This window comes from Molossus molossus, unplaced genomic scaffold, assembly GCF_014108415.1.
Source record: "Molossus molossus isolate mMolMol1 unplaced genomic scaffold, mMolMol1.p scaffold_m16_p_9, whole genome shotgun sequence".
Classification (NCBI taxonomy): Eukaryota; Metazoa; Chordata; class Mammalia; order Chiroptera; family Molossidae; genus Molossus; species Molossus molossus.
Window position 1 is genome coordinate 106,589,306 of NW_023425403.1, and position 19,584 is coordinate 106,608,889.

General features: G+C 41.9%; 1 protein-coding gene and 1 pseudogene across 2 annotated transcripts in view; one reads left to right on the plus strand and one right to left on the minus strand.

Moving 5' to 3' along the window:
• LOC118622978 overlaps positions 1 to 16,496 on the minus strand; it is a 45,865-nt pseudogene extending 29,369 nt beyond the window's left edge.
• Positions 1 to 19,584, plus strand: part of NBEA (neurobeachin) — a 763,707-nt gene that overhangs the window by 51,752 nt on the left and 692,371 nt on the right. The window lies entirely within an intron of this gene.

Sequence of the window (19,584 nt, forward strand, 5' to 3'; positions counted from 1 at the left end):
CCTGACTGGGAATCGAACTGGCAACCTCTTGGTGCAGGGTCAACGCTCAACCACTGAGCCAAACCTGCGGGGCCAGGCTGATCTATTTTTACTTTCTTCAGACAGAGTGGTAGTCTTTTGATCAGAGTGGTGGCCTTCCAAACAGGATGTTGTCAATTCACCTTGAAACTGCTTTACACAAACCAAGCAGCTCTTCGTTGATCAGTCAGGAACTGTTTATAGGGCGCTGTCCAAGTGACAATAGAATCCAGCAGTTCCTCGCACAGTTTCAGAGTCAGTCCTGGGGGAGAACAGGTTCCCTGCTCCTGAGAATCTGCTTGCATTCCCCAGGCAGCCCGGTCCTTTATAAATCCTACGCGTTTTATTACATTACTTTTGTGGGCACTGCCATTCCTGTTACAGGGTTTCTCTGACTTCATTCTTGACATGATGGCTATTTCCGATTCAAGATGTATGTCCTTCAGTCATAGGGGTAGCTTCAATTAATAATATCTAATAGCAAGGTAGTAAATGTCCCTCAAATATAAATTCTGTAGTCCACAGTTCCAATAATCTTTGCTGGGAGGCACTCGCTCAACCTTTCCTATAACCTGGTACGCCCCCTATACTCTACATGGGGCTATGGCAGAGAATTCGTCCCAAGCAACGCTTGGGTTTCTGTCCCACGCTGTATGGGCTCAGGCCATCTTACTGATTCCCATTTACAGTGTTCAGTTAATACTGCTTGAAGGTGGATTTACATGACTTCTATTTTACAGTACTAGGTAGGGGAAATATGTCCCAGTCAGACACAATGTCCAGCCCCATAATACCCTCAGAAGAAAGAAACTACTTCACATAACGCCTGTTCAAATATACCAATTCTAAAAGACTTTATTTTAATTTAATCAACTATAATATTCCAAATTGTTGCTTCTATTAGGACTTCACAGGTTTTGGTTTTATAATACCACGTAGGGAATAAGTGTTCCCCAACCAGACATAGTATCTATCCCCATAAACATTCAGATAAAGCTGATACAGCTTCTTTACATAGTACCTGCTTAAACATTTCAATTTTCATATAATTTGCTAACTATTATATTTCTGTGTTCTCCCAATCTAATAGTAGCCAAGTCAAGGCTTCCTCATGGGTTTTAGTATCATAGTTTGTGGAACTCTTGTATAAAAGAGTCGTGGAAATGTCTCTTTTCCACCCTTATGTTATCCACTTTGGTGCAAATGGTTTTGGGTCCCCTGTGAGGGATTGAGACAAGGAACCCTGCCCTTTTGTCAGTATTTATTTTGATTAACCTACCTAACCACTGTCCCGAGGTATTGCAGGTAAGGTTTGTCATTGGAATCTCTGCTTTCTGGCTTTGAAAAATTTTCAGAACTAGTATGAACAGGGTGGATTTGTTCTGGCTTTAAAATTTTTTTAAAACTAGGGTAAACCTTTAATGGTGGGGGAGCAGCAGAGGGTCTCTTTGGCCCACCTAACCTTTTACTCCACATGGATCCATTCTCTTCGTCCGTTTCTTAATAACCATGGTTGGGTGCAGGCTGGCTCGCACCGAGGCTTGAGACCCTGGTGATTTCAAACTGCTATAATCCAGTCTGGAACTGAGATTATTTGAATTTGTGCTTGGTCTCTGCAAGGGCTTGTCTATTTCTTTTTTAACTGATATAAAATTCGTATTACATGTTATTTACTGTCATAACTGTTTTAAGGGGTACAGTTTAGTGGCGTTTAGTATTTATATTGTTGTACAACCATCACTACTATGTAATCACAGAATATTTCCATCACTCCTAAAAGAAACTCTATGCCTCCCAACCTTTATTTTCTCCATCCCAGGTAATCCCTAATCTGCTGTTTGTTCCTATGGATTTGCCCACTTTATATGCAGTCGTACATTATGTGGTCTTTGGTTATTGGCTTCTTTCGCTTTGCAGTTTCGGTCTCTTCGCCCACCCTTACCCTGGGGACAGCTCTTCAGTGCAGCGGGCAGAAGCCTGGGTCTCGTGCAGGCGTTTCTGCTGTGAGCCTCTGAGCCAGCTTTGTCTCACTCTGTCCATGTGTGTGAGGGTTTATGTGCACGTTCTCAGCCTTTCGATTGTTGCTTATGTAGTGGCCGTTCGCTGTGAGGGGAAATGTCTCCAGCACTGGGCTTACCTCTGAGCTTTCTTCCTCACTGGGTCTGGCTTTGCAGTTCCTCATCATCTTTGTAGCTCTCTGATGCAATCAAATACTGTTTTCATATCTTGTGCTTCTTTCATAATTCCCAGTGGGAGTATAGTGGAATTGGGCTCTGTAAATTATGCTGAAAGACTAAATTCATTCAACCAATATTTATTGAATGGCAGATGTGTGACAGGTGCTAGAGGTAAAAAACAGCATTGTAAAAAGCAGACAGAAGTCTGTGCTCTCATGGAGGTTACATCCTAGGGGCAGGTATAAAATTAAACACACACCTAAAATATATAGTATGTCAGGATAGAAACTTTATATGGAGAAAATAAGTGGGAAAGAAGCATGGAGGGAGTCTTGGAGTGTTAACTCTTTCAAGTAAAGTGGTTTAGGGATGGCCTCTTTGATAAGGTGACACCTGAAGAGGGACCGTAAGGGAGAGAGCCACGGGGATGTCGGGAAGACCATGGCAGAGGCAGGAACAGCAGGCATGCGCGAATGAGTAGAGGCTTTCGGAGCCACAGTGCAGCGGGGGGGAGGTTGGCAGACTGGACCTGAGAGGCAGAGGGTGGGTGAATCATGTAGGTGGCCGTACGGGTTTATGTTTCATTGGAACTCAGTTGAGAAGCCACTGGAATGTTTTGAGCAGAGCAGAGACATGATCTGCTTAACGGTCACATCACTGAAAACCCATGCAGGTTATGAGGGTAGGTACAGAGATATTGAGGTGGGCCTTTCAGTCACGCAGACAAGAGATAGATATTGTTTCAGATCATGATGGTAGCAGTACACGAGTAAGAATTGATCAGAGTCTAGCCTGGCTGGTGTGACTCAGTGGTTGAGCATCATCCCATGCACCAAGAGGTACTAGTTTGATTCCCAGTCAGGGCACATGCCCAAATTGTGGGCCAAATCCCCAGTGGGGGGCGTGCAGGAGACGGCCAGTCTGTGTTCTCTCTCATCGATGTTTCCATCTCTCTCTCCCTCTCCCTTCCTCTCTCTCTAACATGAGTAAAGAAAAAAAATATTTTAAAAAATTTAAAAAATAATTGATCAGATTCTAGATCTTTTTTTTTTTCCTCACTCGAGGATGTTTTTCCATTATTTTGTTCAGGTAGAGTGGGAGGGAGGGAGGGAGGGAGGGGGGGAGAGAGAGAGAGAGAGAGAGAGAGAGAGAGAGAGAAAGAGAGAAAGAGAAACATCGATGTGAAAGGGACACATCGAGTGGCTGCCACCTGCATGACCAACAAGGGCTGGGGACAAACTGCACCCGAGGTACGTGCTCTTAGTGGAAACCCAACCCGGTTTCTCGGGACTGCAGGCCGATGCTCTAACCGCTGAGCAAACCTGGCCAGGGCAGATTCTAGATCTATTTTGAAGGCACAGTGGCTGAATTTGTTAGCCAGTGGATGGGGTAACTTGAGGAAGAGAGGAATCAAGAATGACCCTGAGACTTTGGCCTAACTGGGCACGTGGAGAGTCTGCAGCTGATGGAGACTAGACAGTCCTCTAGAGAATCTAGTATGGGGATGGGATGGAAGAAGATGGAAGTCTGTTCCCGGCCCTGTTAAATGTTAGGTGTCTGCTATTCTTATAAGAGGAGATGTGAAGAGATCAATTGGATATATGAGGCTGAAAATGGTAAGAACTGAAGATAAACATTTGTGAGTCAGTAATACCTAGTTGGCGTTAAAAGCCACGAGATTGCATGGAGTCACCTAGGAGTGAGTATGTGCTGAGAAGTGATGCAGGCACTGGAGCCAGGGGCCAGTCAGATACTGTTAAATCCGGGAGATGAGGAGGGTTTCGTAAGGAAAGAGTAGAGGAACAGGCTAGTGGTTGAGTAAATGACTGTTAAATTGGGTGGATTTTAGTGTCTTTCTGTGCTGGTGAAAATGATTCAGTGGAGGAAATGACCCAGCCTTTGATAGTGCTTGGACACAGAAGTTGGGGACAATTCTTGGAACTGTGTTCTTGAGCAGCGGAAAGAGGGTTATGGACTGTCGAGGCGTAGATGGAAGAGTTGGTGTCTGTGTAGGAACCTGGATGGTTCATCCGTGTGAAGGAGTGGGAAGGTGGACTGTATCAGCACACTGCAGGGTCAATGTGACGGAAGTGATGAAGTTATTTTCTTCTTCTATTTTGTTAGTGTAAAAAAAACTAGCCATCCCTAGAGTAAGGATGGGGAGGAGTTTGAGCAGAGAAGAGAACCTGTGAGATAGTCCCATTGGGAAGTGAGTAGACAAGGAAATGCAGGACGGCAGAGGAACAGTGAGAACTTCACTTGCTGATATATAAATTGAAGACGTGGAGATGCTCTCAGCTTTTTATTTACGGTAGCATTGCGGAGGAAAAAACTTTTCCTCTACCCTCTTAGGTTCAGTGATTTGGGGCTTGTGAAATTAACTGACAGAGAGAACAGGAGCAAAGGAATACAGATTTTTAATATTTTTACATGCATATAAGTGCATAGAAAAGCAGTGAAACTCAAAGAGCTCCTAACCCTTCTTAACAAAGGAACGAGGGTCAGGGCTCCAGTGGCCTCCTGTGAGCAGTGACGGGGAAATATTCAGGAGAACTAATGGAAGATAAGGGTTATTTTTAGTGGGTTTGTTCCTGCAGACTCATCTTGGTGCCGGGCTCTCCGTTTCCAGCGATAAGACTGCTCTTCCCGGCCCAGGCCCAGCACAGGAAAGGCAGGGTATTTGTGTCCTTTCACAAAGGTAGATTCGTGCCCTGCTTTTAGGCAGATAAGGGGTGGGCAGAGAAGTCTTCCGGATCTGTTGATTCCCAGTTACCTTCCGCTTAAAATCATCTTCACCTAGAGGCATATTTTGGGGTGGCCTATTCTGATCCTCTTGAATAAGTAAATGATTATTACACTCTGAATGTTACTTAGATTATTGTTGTTATTTGTTGTGACATAATTTTCAAATGGTAGAAATAACTGTTTGAGTACATGACACTTTATTCTTGCATTATTGTTAATTATTGTATTGTTTTCTATACAAACAACTTTAAACCTCCTTTTGCCCCACCCTGTATATTAATTAATTTATATAAATATGACATAAACATGGATACTTCTAGTAAAAATTGTTTTTATATTGGTTTCTGTGGTTTAAGCTATAGATTAAGGAAAACTGAACTAATTGCCCATAGTTGGGAATTCTATATAAAATACACACTGATCATAATACACTTAAGAATTTCTAATAAATATTTATGGCAGCTGAGTTTAGGTGTGTGTCTTTATTTCAGGGATTAATTTTAGGCTAGAAGATGTTCACTTATGATATATTCATTAGGGAAATTACTAATTTTTATGATTGTATCAAATGTATATCTCTGTTTTCTAAAAAAAAAAAAAACCAGTGCTTTCTTTGTGAGTTTTTACTATCTTTAAAAATTTTGGGTAATTTAAAAACATATTTAATATTGATCTGATATTTACGAATATCAAACACTTGGTATTTAGATTTATCAGCACATAATGAAAAATGAAAATCATGGGTATCATTCCATGTGAACCAGGAATTTTTCCTTCTTATTTTTTTCTGACTGCCCATCTCATACTGGAAAAATAAGGAACTTAATATTTATTAGGCACTTAGTCTGAACTGGCCACTGGATACTTTACATGAAATAGTCTCTTGAATCATCATTTCCTATGAAATAGCTGGTGTTATACTGATCAGTTACCTGCCTGGTTATGAATTTAGTAAGTGGCAGAATTGGGATTTGGTCCCAAGTTAGCCTGACTCCAAAGATTTGTGTTGTGATCAATTGTGGGTCAGTAACAACCACTTATAACACAGCATTTAAAAATAAAACAGTGGTTGTGTGCCGGTGTGGCTCCGTGGATGAAGCATCGTCCCGTGGACTGAGAGGTCCTGGTTCGATTCCCAGTCAGGTCACATTCCCTGGTTACGGGCTCCATCCCCAGTAGGGGGCGTGCAGGAGGCAGCCATGTATCCATGTCTCTCTTGCATCGACGTTTCTCTTTCTCTCTCTATCTCTAAAAAGTCAATAAAAAAATATTTAAAAATAAAACAGTGGCTTTTAACCTTGTGCTAGTGAATGGTTCCTTTTCTTCTTGGTAAGAGTTACCCTTAATCAGCGTTTTCCTAGACTTTATCATATTCCTTTCATTAGCTTTCATTTTATTTTTGGATTGGAAATTTGATACATTTTTATGTTTGGAAAGAAGAGAAATTGTATAAGGAAGGGACTGCTTAGGATATTATGGAATAGCACTAAGGTTGGGGAGTTGAATGGCATTAAGTGTGCTCCAGATTCTGTACCTGAGGCATAGGCTATTGTTAGGGAAGAAGCCGCATGAATTCTTTTACCATATAGTCTGCAGGGCTATACAATTGGAAAGTCTAAAAATGTAGATATTATTTAAACTTGCTTTTAAATATACTGATGTCATGAAAACTATATTAAATGTTTGGATTTCAATGCACACTGTACAGGATTGGTCATTAAGACAAATTTGGGTCTAATTTTCAGGGACTTTATAGTCTAGTGTTTATATATAACCCCTGATACTGAGAGTTTTCACAACCTCCTCCCCTAGAAACTTTTTTTTCTGATTATAAAAGTAAAAGATTCTTCTTTTATTTAGAAAATTTAGAAAAAATGTATAAAGATAAAAGGAAAAGATTTATAAGCCCACAACTCAGAGATAAACTGTGAGAAACATTTGATTCAGTTCCTCTTTTCTCTATAAATTTATGAGCACAGATTGAACATGTCTTATGAGAAGAAAAGTCTACTTATTTGCTATATCCCACATTTATTTTTTAATTTTCAGAGTCTTCTCTCTTTTTATCTGAGTATTGTATATATTAATATTTTTTCTCCTAGGAATCATATTATGGATTTATTTGTTTCCTAACCCATGACATTTTGCTTTAACATTTATAATTTCTTTCCTCATAATTTACTCAGGCTTACATTTAAATATTTTTTTCCAACTTTTTGAGTTAAGTCTTTGATTTATTTACTTTTATTCATTTGCATTTTTATTTTTATCTTTATTGCTGAAAGTATTACAGGTGTTTCTCTTCTTTTCTCTCATTGACCTGCTCCTCCCTGCTCCCTTTTTGCATCTTAAAGAAAGCCTTTTCAGGGAGGAATGCCTTCTCTTAGGGTATGAGCAGCCTATTGGGAAGTCCATTGCTGTCCTGGTTGTGATTAATAAAAAAAACTATCTCAAGCAGCCCCGCCAACTGTAGGAATCAGGATTTTTTTCTTCTAGTCACATATTTTTTATTTCTCTCAAACCGAAATTTTGAATCATTAAATCTTCTCTTTTGTTTTTAGCCCATCAGGAAATCTTTGCAGTTTATCCAGTGCAGTCTTTTTTTTTTTTTCCTTTTGTGGTACATGCCCCTAGCTGGAACTGAACCCGGGACACTCTGGTCCGCAGGCCGACACCCAACCACTGAGCCAAACTGGCCAGGGCTCCAGTGCAATTTTTAAAACACTTACAGTGTTTTAAAATTTATTTTACCCCCTCAGGGTCTTGAGATTCTGAATTCCTTCTTGTTCTATGATCCCGTAGCTGTATACATCGCAGTTGTCATCTCAGTAGAGATTGTAGCACGTGCTCTCCTAGAACCAGAGATCGCAGAGGTCGTAACACACACGTGGAGCCTGGGACTGGGAGAAGGAATGAATGGATTGCTTAGCATGCTAAGCTAATGTACTTCTGCCCATAGGTTTTAACAGAGGTCCAGCTCTCTTTTCACAGTAGCCCTTTGCATCTGATCTCTGAGGAGCTATTTGTAGGATTTGCAATAATACATTCAGATAATTTAGGTATTCAGATAACAGATAAATAAAATTAAGTTATTAAAAAGGTTATTGAGAAAATGAGTATTACGAGACCAAAGTGCTATTTTAGGAAGATGAGTTTGGCAGTGGCGACTTGAAGCAGGAAGGTCGTGGAGGGCGGGGCAGCTGGGGAAACAGGTTGAGGCTGAGGTGGGTGAGTGAGAAGTATTAGGACTTGACAGAGTGCACAATAAAGCAGAAGCGTCGTTACTGTGAAGGTGTCAAGTTTTTATGATGGGGAGAAGAGTAATTATGGAGAAGGTTTTAGTTTAGGGAGACAGTTTTATTTTATTTTTAAATTCATGATGTGTTACACATGGGTTTTGGGGAAGGAAGAAACGTTCCTCTACCCTTCTCGGTTCTTTTGGCTGATCTAATAATTAAATTGACATGATACAGATTAAGAAGATAAAATAATCAAAGTTAATGACATGCATACTAAAGAACATCCATAATCATCAGTCCTTTTTCTTTAGGATGTCTACTTTCCTGTTAGCTTATAAACAGTTGTTTGTAAGACAGTGTTGATTAGGTCCAGTCCAAAGGTTATTTTGCCTAGTTCAGTATTTCAGAGTTTCAAGGAGTAAGACCGACAAGGCAGTTCTCTTAGAATAGCTTCTCAAACCCTATTTTGAAAAGGCTTCACTTAATGTCAACTTTTCACATCATGCAAAGAGCCGGTAAAGAGCATTGCAGACGGAGGCGACAGTTAGCAGAAGGACTGGGAATTAGGGGAAACAGGGCCTGTTGAGGAACTGATCACAGTGTGAGAGACTCGAGCCTGTGATGAGCAAAGGAGTTGGGGTGGGGCAGGCAAGGAGAGATGCACTTGGTGAAGCAGACATACTCTGGAGGAAAGAGCTTGTGCTACCAGAGCAGTGCGGAGGCTTTAGCCAGAGGACTGCCCTTGGTTGAGACCTGGCTGCCTTGGGAAGCTCAGGGCAGAGGAAGTGGAGATCTGCTACAGGGCTCTGTTCAAAGTAGCTACTCAGCTTTAAAAAATTTTGTTTTAAACAAAATAAAGCAGTGAGACAAGAATTAAGCAAAGTCTTGTTTCTAGTTGTTTCCATAGTCATGTCCATTTCTAGACTATTAGTAAAAATGCATGAACCTATGTCTTCATTTCCTTTGGGTAAATACCAAGAGTAGAATTGCTGGGATGTATGAGTAAATATATGTTTAACATTATAATAAACTTGCCACATTGTTTTCAGAAGTAGCTGTGTCATTTTGTATTCACACTAAAAATGTGTGGGTGTTGCAACTGTTCCATATACTGTACGTGGTATTGCCAGTCTTTTTTTATTTGAATCTTGTGGGTGTGTATGGTAGCTTAATTATGGTTTGAATTTTCATTTTCTTAGTGACAAATGATGTCGAGTATATTTTTATGTGCTTAGAGTACATTTTAATATCTTTTTTTGGAAATATGTTTAGATCTTTTCCCATTTAAAAAAATTGGGTGTTTTTTTTTTAATAGTAAGATATGAGAGCTTTTTAGATATTCTGGGTACAGTTCCTTTATCAAAAATGAGATTTACAAATATTTCTTCTCAGGCTGTGGTTTGTCTTTTCGTTCTTTTTTTTAATCCTCACCCGAGGACATTTTCGCATTTATTTTCGGACAGAGCTGGAGGGAGAGAAGGAGGGAGAGAGAAACATCCATGTGAGAGAGACACATGTAGTGGCTGCCACCCACACGACCTCAACCAGGGCCGGGGACAAACCGCAACCGAGGTACCTGGTCTTAGTGGGAACCGAACCCGGACTCTCTGGTCCATGGGCTGATGCTCTTAACCACCAAGAAAAATTGGCAAGGGCTGTCTTTTCATTCTTTTAACAGTATATTAATTTTGCAGAAGTCCAAATTACCAGTTATTTTGTGTGCATGTTGTCCTTTGTGGCCGGTTTAAAAATATTTGCCAAATTGTCAGACCCTCTGATTTCTACTAACGGGCGAGTCACTTCATTCTTGGGACGAGGCACCAGGGACCCACACCCTCAGGTCCCCACGGGGCCACCACTTGCGGCCAGAGTCAGCCATTTGAAAGCCCAGGACCACGGCCGCTGGGAGACTCCCGGGACAGATAATCCGAGCTCAGAACGGGCAGGATTGCCGTAGGCAGCTCCCCGGTCTTAAGCAAACGTCCGGTGACTGAGGTGCGCTGAGAAAAAGCACACACTTGCCCAAACCCCAGCCCAAAACTCCCGGGAGGGTTTGTTGAGGGAACCGTGAGCCTTGCCTTGTAGCTCCCGAGTTTTGCAGGCAGATAGCTCGCTTGGCGACTGGTCAAGACACATCAGGGTTTCACTTGCAAAGCCCATCGCTGGGTCTGACCAGTCTCACTCATTCTAGGGGTTAAGTGTGGAGAATGTTCCTATTTTTCCCTGGCCACGGGGGACAGATTCGGTCCAATCTGAATCTTTTCCAGTGATGGGATGCCTCCTAGAATCGGTTTCAGCACAAGGAAAGAGGCAGTAACAAGGTTGGGACACCAGCTCTTGGTTTCTCCCTCTCACAGGGCACTCACTACTCTCCCCTCTGTAATCCCCTTTTTCACAGCACCAACCGGGCAACTCAGTGTCTGCCCACCCACGGACTGCCCTCGGGCCTGCCTTTTACGGCAACACAGCATGGCCACACTATAAATTACACAATCAGGAGATCTGGCCCCAAAATGGCACTCTCAAATAGAACACCAGTCTCCACTTGGATTTATTATATTGCTGCTACCTAGCCAGATGGTCAGAGATTCCCTATGTTCAGGCCTTCTCTGAACTCCAGTCATCCTGAACTTTGTTTCTTTCTCTGGGACCCCGATGGCTTTGCAAGTGAATTTTATTACTGTTAAGGAATATAGTGCTGGTGATTCTGACCTATTCCAATTAATATGCCTACTGGTTTCTGGGAGCCAGGCAACTGGATTGCTGAGTGAGTTCTGCTGGGAAGCTGTAGAGGAGTGTGTTTCTGTTGCAGAAAGCCAGGTCGCCTTAAAAAGAATTACAGAAAACCAGAATTGGATTTAGAAAACAAACCAAAAGCAAGCATAGGGTTGCTCCAAGGGAGTTCCCCTCTAATTTGGGAGGAGTTGAAATTATGAAAAGGAAAACCACTGTGGTCCCTTTATTTGTTCTTAACCACACCCGACTAAGTTGTCTCCTCCCTGGGGGTAAAGCTTCTCTGCAGATGTCAGGAATAGCTCATCACGTCTGTTTTTAAATCAGAACCTGTCCTGATTTAACTAGGGAATGTTATGTGACAGTGCATATCAAATCAAATCTGCCCCAAGTTCACCTGATAGGGCGAGCTTTTTTATTTTTATTTATTTAAAATGTTGTTATTGATTTTTTTAGAGAGGGAGAGGGAGAGATAGAAACATCAATTTGAGAGAGAAAGCTCTATCAGCTGCCTCCTGCACGACCCCCTATTGGTGATTGAGCCCGAAACCCGGCATGTGCCCTGATGGGGAACTGAACTGGAACCTCGATACGGGGCGACATTCAGGCCACTGAGCCACACTGGCCTGGCTAGGGCGAGCTTATTTAAATCAGTGATGCCCAGTATGCTTTTTCCAGAAGGGTGATATGAATTTAGAACTAAATGAACTAGATACTGAACCACAGGGGAAAGTGATGATGTTAAAGTCATCTTTCCAAAGGAAACTAATCTTGAGACTGACTGAATGTATGATAATCATCTTTTCTTCATTATTAACTTCCATGAGAGCCTCGGGGAAGCTTAACAGGGTACATGCCCTGCTCAGATTGGCCCCAAACAGCTCAGAGACTTGCAGAGATGCTTCTAACTCTTGGCTTGCTAATTATCTGTCTCTCCATAATTGGGGAACCAGTCCACAGTGCTTTGAGAGTCCCCCTTTTGGGATATATGCTCACCACCTGGGAGAAATTTGACCCTGAGCCCCTCAAGAAGAAGGCTAATCTTTTGTAACACAGTCTAGCCCCAATATAAAGTGGGCAATAGAGAGGTTTGGCCAGTTAATGTCACCATTAATTTTCATACTGTCTTGCAGCTAGGACCTGTGTTGCCATTCCCAAGGGAAATGGATGGAGGTCCCATATATCCAAACCTTTATGATTCTCAGGCAACCCTAAGCTATATGTTGCCTGTAAACCAACAAAGTTTACCCAAATGGAAAGAAACCTTTCAAAACTAGATTTAGATTTGTCAGTCCTTTGCCAATATTTGGGTGTGACTGTCCTTGTTTTATAAATGAAGTTTTCACAAGGCCAAAGGTATGATTCCAGAAACATTCAAAGCCCACCAAAATGTTTTACCTTTCTAAAACCTCCCCTATTCATTCCCAGAGGCCTGTAGGTTATTGTTTTTTTTTAAACCAAAGTCCCAGGTCATTTGAAATGCAAATTACTGATCATCACCAAGAGCTCTGATCTGGGCCATTTTTTTAAATGCAAATTTCTGAAAGTTGATTCTTATCAAAGGAGAGCAGATCAGTTTGATTTATTTCAGCCATTCTTCTTTAAATTAGTGAATTTTGATAAGGGTTGTAGACTAGATGTTTTGAAATAACATGAAATACTGAAACATTGATTGCTGGACAAATCTTAAGTTTGCCTGCTTTTGGCTGTTTATTGCAGAAAGTCTGTAAAGTAAATTTGGAGCTAATATGTTTAAAATATGTGCTGGTTGTTTACTTGGTTATCATTGAGAATTGAGGTTTCCAAGAGTTCAAATTAAATTGGAAAGAAATTATAAAACTTTGATAATGGTTACAGAAATACCATTTTAACAGGACAAGGATTGAAATTGAGTTATTCTAATGATAGTTATTCCTGAATGCACAAAATGTTTGCAAATTATAAAAGTTTTAACTTTGTAGAAAAAGAAACCCAGTTGGGCTCCTCTCTTCCTTCCCAACCTGATTTCTCTGGTCACTAAGGTCTGAGCTGGCGGGAGATCACGTCCACAACACAAGGCCAGTGCAGAGCAAATGATTGTATTGCAAGCACCTAGGTGCAGGTGGGCTGAGCCTGAAAATGGAGCGAGTCTCCCATAACAGTTGGGGTGTAGGTTATATATTCTGCATGGCCCATTGTCCACTTTGCAGTTGGACTGGTCTGGTCTCATCCTGCACCTGTTGGGTGAGTCGTCTTGAGGGTAATCTGGATAACCGCACTCAACAGACTGCTGAGCAGAGGTCATGCAAGCAAGGCATTTTCCATAGTTTCCGCCTTTGCTAGCTTTTGCCTTTACCCTTTAAAACGTTACTAACCCTTTCAGTGACATTATGTGACTCTGGGACCTGGAGTTGCTTTCATGACACTTCCCTATTTGTTGGTGTAGGGTGTGGGGGGAAACCTACCTGTCAGCTGGGGAGTAAATCCTTCGTCAAAGCATGTCTCCTCAGTGCTGAGATGGAAGGTAAACCTGCCCTCTGCACATGGAGTCCCCCGCCCTCATGACCCTCCCCAGGCAACACCTGGGTGACAGGGTCTGGTGGGTCAGGACCTACCTGATCACCCCTGACATCTTGCTTGTTTCCACTGGTGTGGAGTTGAGTCCCCTGCCTGAGTGGGGTAAATCCATTCCCAGGGCACCTGCTAGTGTCCTGGTCATTGGTAAGGCCACCCTCAGGACACAGGGTAAACACCTCCCTAGGCTGCTCATTTCTGGAGCGTTTCTCACATCAATTTTGACAACCCCACTCTGGTCATGTCCCATGTTCAGTCACTGGGTGTCCTGAGTTCTCAGTGAGCCAAAGCAGCCCCGCCCAATCTTACTTCTTTTCTGCCTCATTTCTAGGGAGCTGAAGCAGCCCCTCCCAGGCTCTGTCCTGATGCTTAATTCTTTAATTTCCTCAGCACTTTTGTAGCCCTTGACACTTCCTTTGAGAGTCTTAACAGGTCTTCCTGCTTGGTAATTAGGACCTTCTATTCCTTCTCCATCCTTCTTAAAAGTCATCAGAAGCAAATGATAAAATTCTTGCATCTTTATAAAAATGAGTAATTCACATTATGTGTATGTTCCCTGTTGCTGATGGCATTACTAAAGGATGCTATTTTATTTGGCTAAAGAGATTAAATATGTATGTAGGTTGAACAGGATCCTGTGGTCTGGACAAAATATTTGATACTAAAACCAGTTTAAGTTTTATGTCTTTTAGAGTTATTACCATAAAATATGTTTGTTTTATCAAGATTTACAAAGAATTTATGCCATGATCTTTTGGTTAAGTATATTTGACAACCTTCCCAAAGTTTAAATATTAATGACTGAGAAATGACTTTGAGTTACTCCTATGGGCCCTGGAATACCTCAAGAATTTATTCTCTTTCCTTATAAAAATTTTAAAACTAAACGTATTTAATACACCCAAAATTGGTGTATTATATCATTTCTAGGGAGATGAAGCAGCCCCACCAAATAAAAATTAGCAATAATAACTATGTTCTTAATTAGTTATAAGAACATAGGGAGCTTTGCCGAATACAAATTAGTAATAATAACTGTGTTCTATGTGTATGTGTATGTGTATGTATGTATGTATGTATGTATGTATACATATATATATATAAATGTAAGGTCGGCGGGCTCCGGGGAGTCGCATGACCGGGGAGATGGACGGCCAGAGGAGAAATGGAACCTAACTCGGGAGGCTCCGCCTTACCTGGATGTGGCCAGGCGACACTCCTGGTCACGTCCCACCACCCTTCCCAGCCAACCAACATACCCACACCCGCATCTCCCCAGCAGCTAGCCAGTCACCTGACGCCACACCTGATCACCCCACCAGGTCCCTAACGTCCCCATAAATCTTCCCGGGAGAAAGGAGCAGCGACTTCCCTGGCCCCCGCCACGTGGACAGTGAACCTCGCCCCGGAGCTTCAGTACAACTTTTGCTGCCTTTGCTGCTCCATTTCTCTTCCTCGGTGAGATACCTTACAATATCTATGTATCCTCACCCGAGGACCTTTTCCCACTTATTTTCAGATAGAGTGGGAGGGAGGGGGGGAGAGAGAGAGAAACATTGATGTGAGAGACATATCGACTGGCTGCCTCCTGTGCACCCCCGACCAGGGCTGGGTATGAACCACAACCAAGGAACATGCCCTTGACTGGAATCAAACCCGGGACTCATTGGTTCATGGGCCGATGCTCTAACTGCTGATCCAAACTGGCCAGGGCTGTATGCATATATTTTTATTAAAATGGATGTTCTAGAAATTTCACTTTGCTCTAGGAAGGAACTTAACAAAGATTCAAAGCCAAATTCAAACAGGAAAGTCTCAGGGGTGGTAGGTGTCCAGTCAGTGACACTGGGCAAGCCAAGAGTGAGGGTTCCCTGTGGGGCATCCGGCAGTGGTACTCCAGGTGTCTGTGGTCCCCAAATGGGGGTGTTGATGATTGTTTCAGTGATCAGTGCACACTTCTGATGTGCCATGTGCAGTGTCTTAGAATCTTACATGTATAGTTTGTTTTTTATATACTGAAATTGTGAATTGAATCAGAAAATGAAGCTTTATATTATTTTATATCATTTCATAGTTATTTACCAAGATATTGTTATCTTGGAATATTATATCTTACACAAAAGCAAAGTTCTTTATCAATTATATTATAATCAAGTCTAACCACATTTTGAATTTCTTCATTTATAGACAGTCATTGTTTTACTCTAATGCATTTGAAAATATGTTACATTTTTGGAAAGGTTTGTGAAATGGACTCTGACTTACTCTAGATTATAGGTTTCTAAGCAATTCTCTCTTTGATTTTTAAAACTTGAAGAAATAACTGGATTCATGGGAAAATACTGGGGAATAATCAGGACAAACAAAAATTTGTTATATGGGACTGAATGAACTGAGAATAATCATTATTCTTATAACTTTGTTCAAAATATTGCTAATCTAGAAAAAAAATCTATTTTCTAGATATAAGGAAGCTTGTTTTTATTTCCCTAAAACAGTTTGGTAAATTACATCCTCAAGCAGTATTGAAGCATTTATATTTTTCTCCCTACCTAATCCCTCCAGAACTTGGCAACTCTTAATGAATATTACTTTTGTGACAATATACTTATTTGCATAAATGCAACAGGAAACTGTTCTCTTTAAAATAGAACACATGCAACCATGTTCCCATCGTGGTTTTGTGAACCAAGTCTTTGACTAGAGTGTCATGGTCAAGGGAGACATGTCTGGACTCTGGATGTCACCAAAAAGCCTTAGGAATTGGGATTCATTCACTCAAGAGGGAGCAAAGCCCATTGGAAGCCACTTGCGGGGAATGGCCTATTACCTTGCTTGGCCAGTGGTTCACGGCCGTCTTTCCTGTTAAGGACGAAGGTCGCTGTCTTGGAAGATGGCAGAGAAGGGACCTCAACACGTTGGGAACCTCAAGGGCTTGAGGACTTGACCCAGATCTGCAGGTGTTCCGAGGCACAGCCCGAGGGCAGTTGTGAGGGTTGGCTTCTCGCCCCGAGGGGCTGACTGCTCTCATAGAGCTCAATCTAAAGGTTCCTTTTGAACAAATGGCATTCCAGCCAAGCAAATTTGAGAAAGCTTATCAATTGATTATTCTTGTTATGTTTATGCATATAATCGGGCCAAATTAAAACCAGATCTAATGCAGTCTCTTTAATAAAAATGAGGGTAATTTTAGGGAGAGAAATTGTGTTTCAGTGAAAATGACAATGCCCAATTGTGGATATTGGACTCCAGTGCAGTTGATTGTCTGCAAAGTTTTGTTTTTATCTGTGAACTAAACTGATTCCTGAATTCTTCTAGTTGTCTTCAACCCTCTGAAATGTTTCCTTTTTTTCTTTCACATCTTTTGACTCGGAGTTATAAAAACTGCTACTGTGTCATCCTACAGAGTTTGCTTGAGCATCCGATGCTGTCCAGTGGTCACTGTTGGCTTTCATTCCAGCAGGAGACTCGAAGCCTTTCGACTGGCAGCCTTACAGACCCAGAAACTGGTTTATAATTTGCTGTGACCATTAACCTTTCCCCCCTTGTTTTCATAGGCGTACTTCTTATTAAATACCTGATTAATTGTTAACACAGTATCGGTCTCACTTGGGAAGCCCGTCCACGCCCTCTTTTCCTTTCTCTGAAACCGTATATACGAACTGTTGTGGGCAAACAGCGCTAACCGTGGCCTGTGGAACTATAGAACTTACACTTACCCATACTCCTCAGTTCTTCAACACACTAACACGGCTCAGGGACTGTGCTGCACCCACAGCCCAGCAGGAACAGCTTCATAAGGAAGAGACCTCTACCCTGATTCCATAAGAATAATTACTGACCAATAGAAAGAGGAGAGGGGGATGTTAGGACTTACAGGGCAATAGGATTCCTAAGGGCCATTCTGCAAGTCTTCCTGCCCCAGGAGAACAAAGATCAAACCTCCCACCACGGGAGAACTGGCAGGACGAGACATGCCTCCGGACACCAGGAACCAGAGAAGCACCCCTTCGCACACCCACATTCCTGTAGACCCAGCCCCCTGCCCAAACCCACCAACCCAGACCCCAAAACCCACGGACTGACAAATGCTTCCTGCCAGTGCAAGCATTAAGGATGAAACTCCAGTTCCCAGGGGCTGCTGTCGCCCCCCCAATTCCCCATGGCTCAGTGACGTGTGGACTTTTCCTTTGTATATCTCCACCTCCCATCCTCTTTTCTTTAAATAAAATGCATTTTTTTTTCACCATCTGAGATGGCTATTTAGCATGCCCTTGCACCTCTGACCACCAACTTTCACCTTTCAATAATGTTCTTTAAGTCTTCTGTATCTTTGCTGATTTAAGATCATTATTATTTTTTGGTCCACTTAATCTATCAATTAATGAAAGAGAAGTGCTGAAATTTCCAACTAAAATTGCAGATTTGTCTGTTTCTCTTATTTCTATAAGGCTTTTGCTTTCTGCTTTTTGAAGTTCTATTATTATATGAATTCATACTTAGGTTTGCTATGTCATTTTGATAAATCCACCCCTTTTTCCTTATGAATGTCCCTGGTTATTTTCTTTTATACAGGCAACTTTTTCTGATATTAATATAGCTACATCATTTTTTCAGTGTGTTTGTATGATGTATCTTTGTCCGTTATTTTGCCTTCAACCTGTTTCTTTATACTTTAATTCGCATTCTTAACCAAATGTTCTGCCTGTGATAAAAAACAAAAAGAGCAACCCAGCCAGTGTGGTTCAGTGATTGAGTGTCGACCCATGTTCGATTCCCAGTCAAGGCACATGCCCAGGTTGTGGGCCTGATCCCCAGTGAGGGGCATGCAGGAGGTGGTCAGTGTTTCTGTCTCTCTCTCTCTCTCCTTTCCTCTCTTTCTAAAATCAATAAAGAAAAATATTAAATTTAGGGGAAGTTACAGAGATTTCCCTTATCAGGCAGAGACTTCCCTGCCTCCACACATGCATAGCCTCTCACGTTATCACCTACAGTACTGGACGTGGAGACATCATAGTCACCCTACGTCCACTTTACCTTATGAATCACTCTTGTTGTACATCCTTTGGATTTGACAAATATATAAAGACAGGTATGCATCATTATGCTATTGTATTTTCACTACTCTAAAAACCCTGTGTTTCACCTATTCATTGCTTTCTTCACAAGTCCCTGACAACCAGTGATCTCTGTCTTAATAGTTTTGCCTTCTCCAGAATGTCATATGGTTGGAAGCCTTTCATATTGGCTGCTTCGCTTAATCATAGCTAATTAAGGTTTACCTATGTCTTTTTATAGCTTGATAGTAATTTTAATTTTAATTTTTTTAGTACTAGGATATTCTATTATCTGGATGTACCATTCACCTATTGAAGGATATCTTGGTTTCTTTGCAGTTTTGACAATTATGAATGAAACTACTATAAATATCCATGTACATTTTTTTTTTATCCTCACTTAAGGACATTTTTCCATTTTTTTGTTCAGATAGAGCGGGAGGGAGAAAGAGGAAGAGAGAGAGAGAGAAACATCGATGTGAAAGGGACACATCGAGTGGCTGCCACCCGCACGACCAACCAGGGCCGGGGACAAACTGCAACCGAGGTACGTGCCCTGAGCGGGAACCGAACCCGGGTCTCTCCAGACGCAGGCCGACGCTCTAACCGCTGAGCCACACCGGCCAGGGCCATGTGCATATTTTTGTGTGGACGTGCATTTCGGCCCCTGTGTAAACACCACACGTGGCAGTGCTGGACCTGCGGCAGGAGCGAGCCTGGGTGTGAAGGGAACCGCGCCGGCTGCCTTCCAGCGGCGGTGCTGGCCGTGTGTGGGCGGTTCTCGTGGGCGTGGGCGCGTCTCCTTATTGTTGCAATGGCACTTTCCTGTGACGAGCCATGTGGAGTATCTTCTCATGTGCTTACTTTCAATTTGTGTATCTTCTTCAGGGAGGTGTCTGATATTGTTGCTAGCATTTCTTTTTTACATTAGTTTTTCTAGAGTTTACAATATGCATTAAGTTATCACTCTATCTTCCAATAATATACCACTTCAAGTATGGAGTTAGAACCTTTTATTATTTTTAATCCTCACCTGAGGACATTTTTTGCATTTATCTTCAG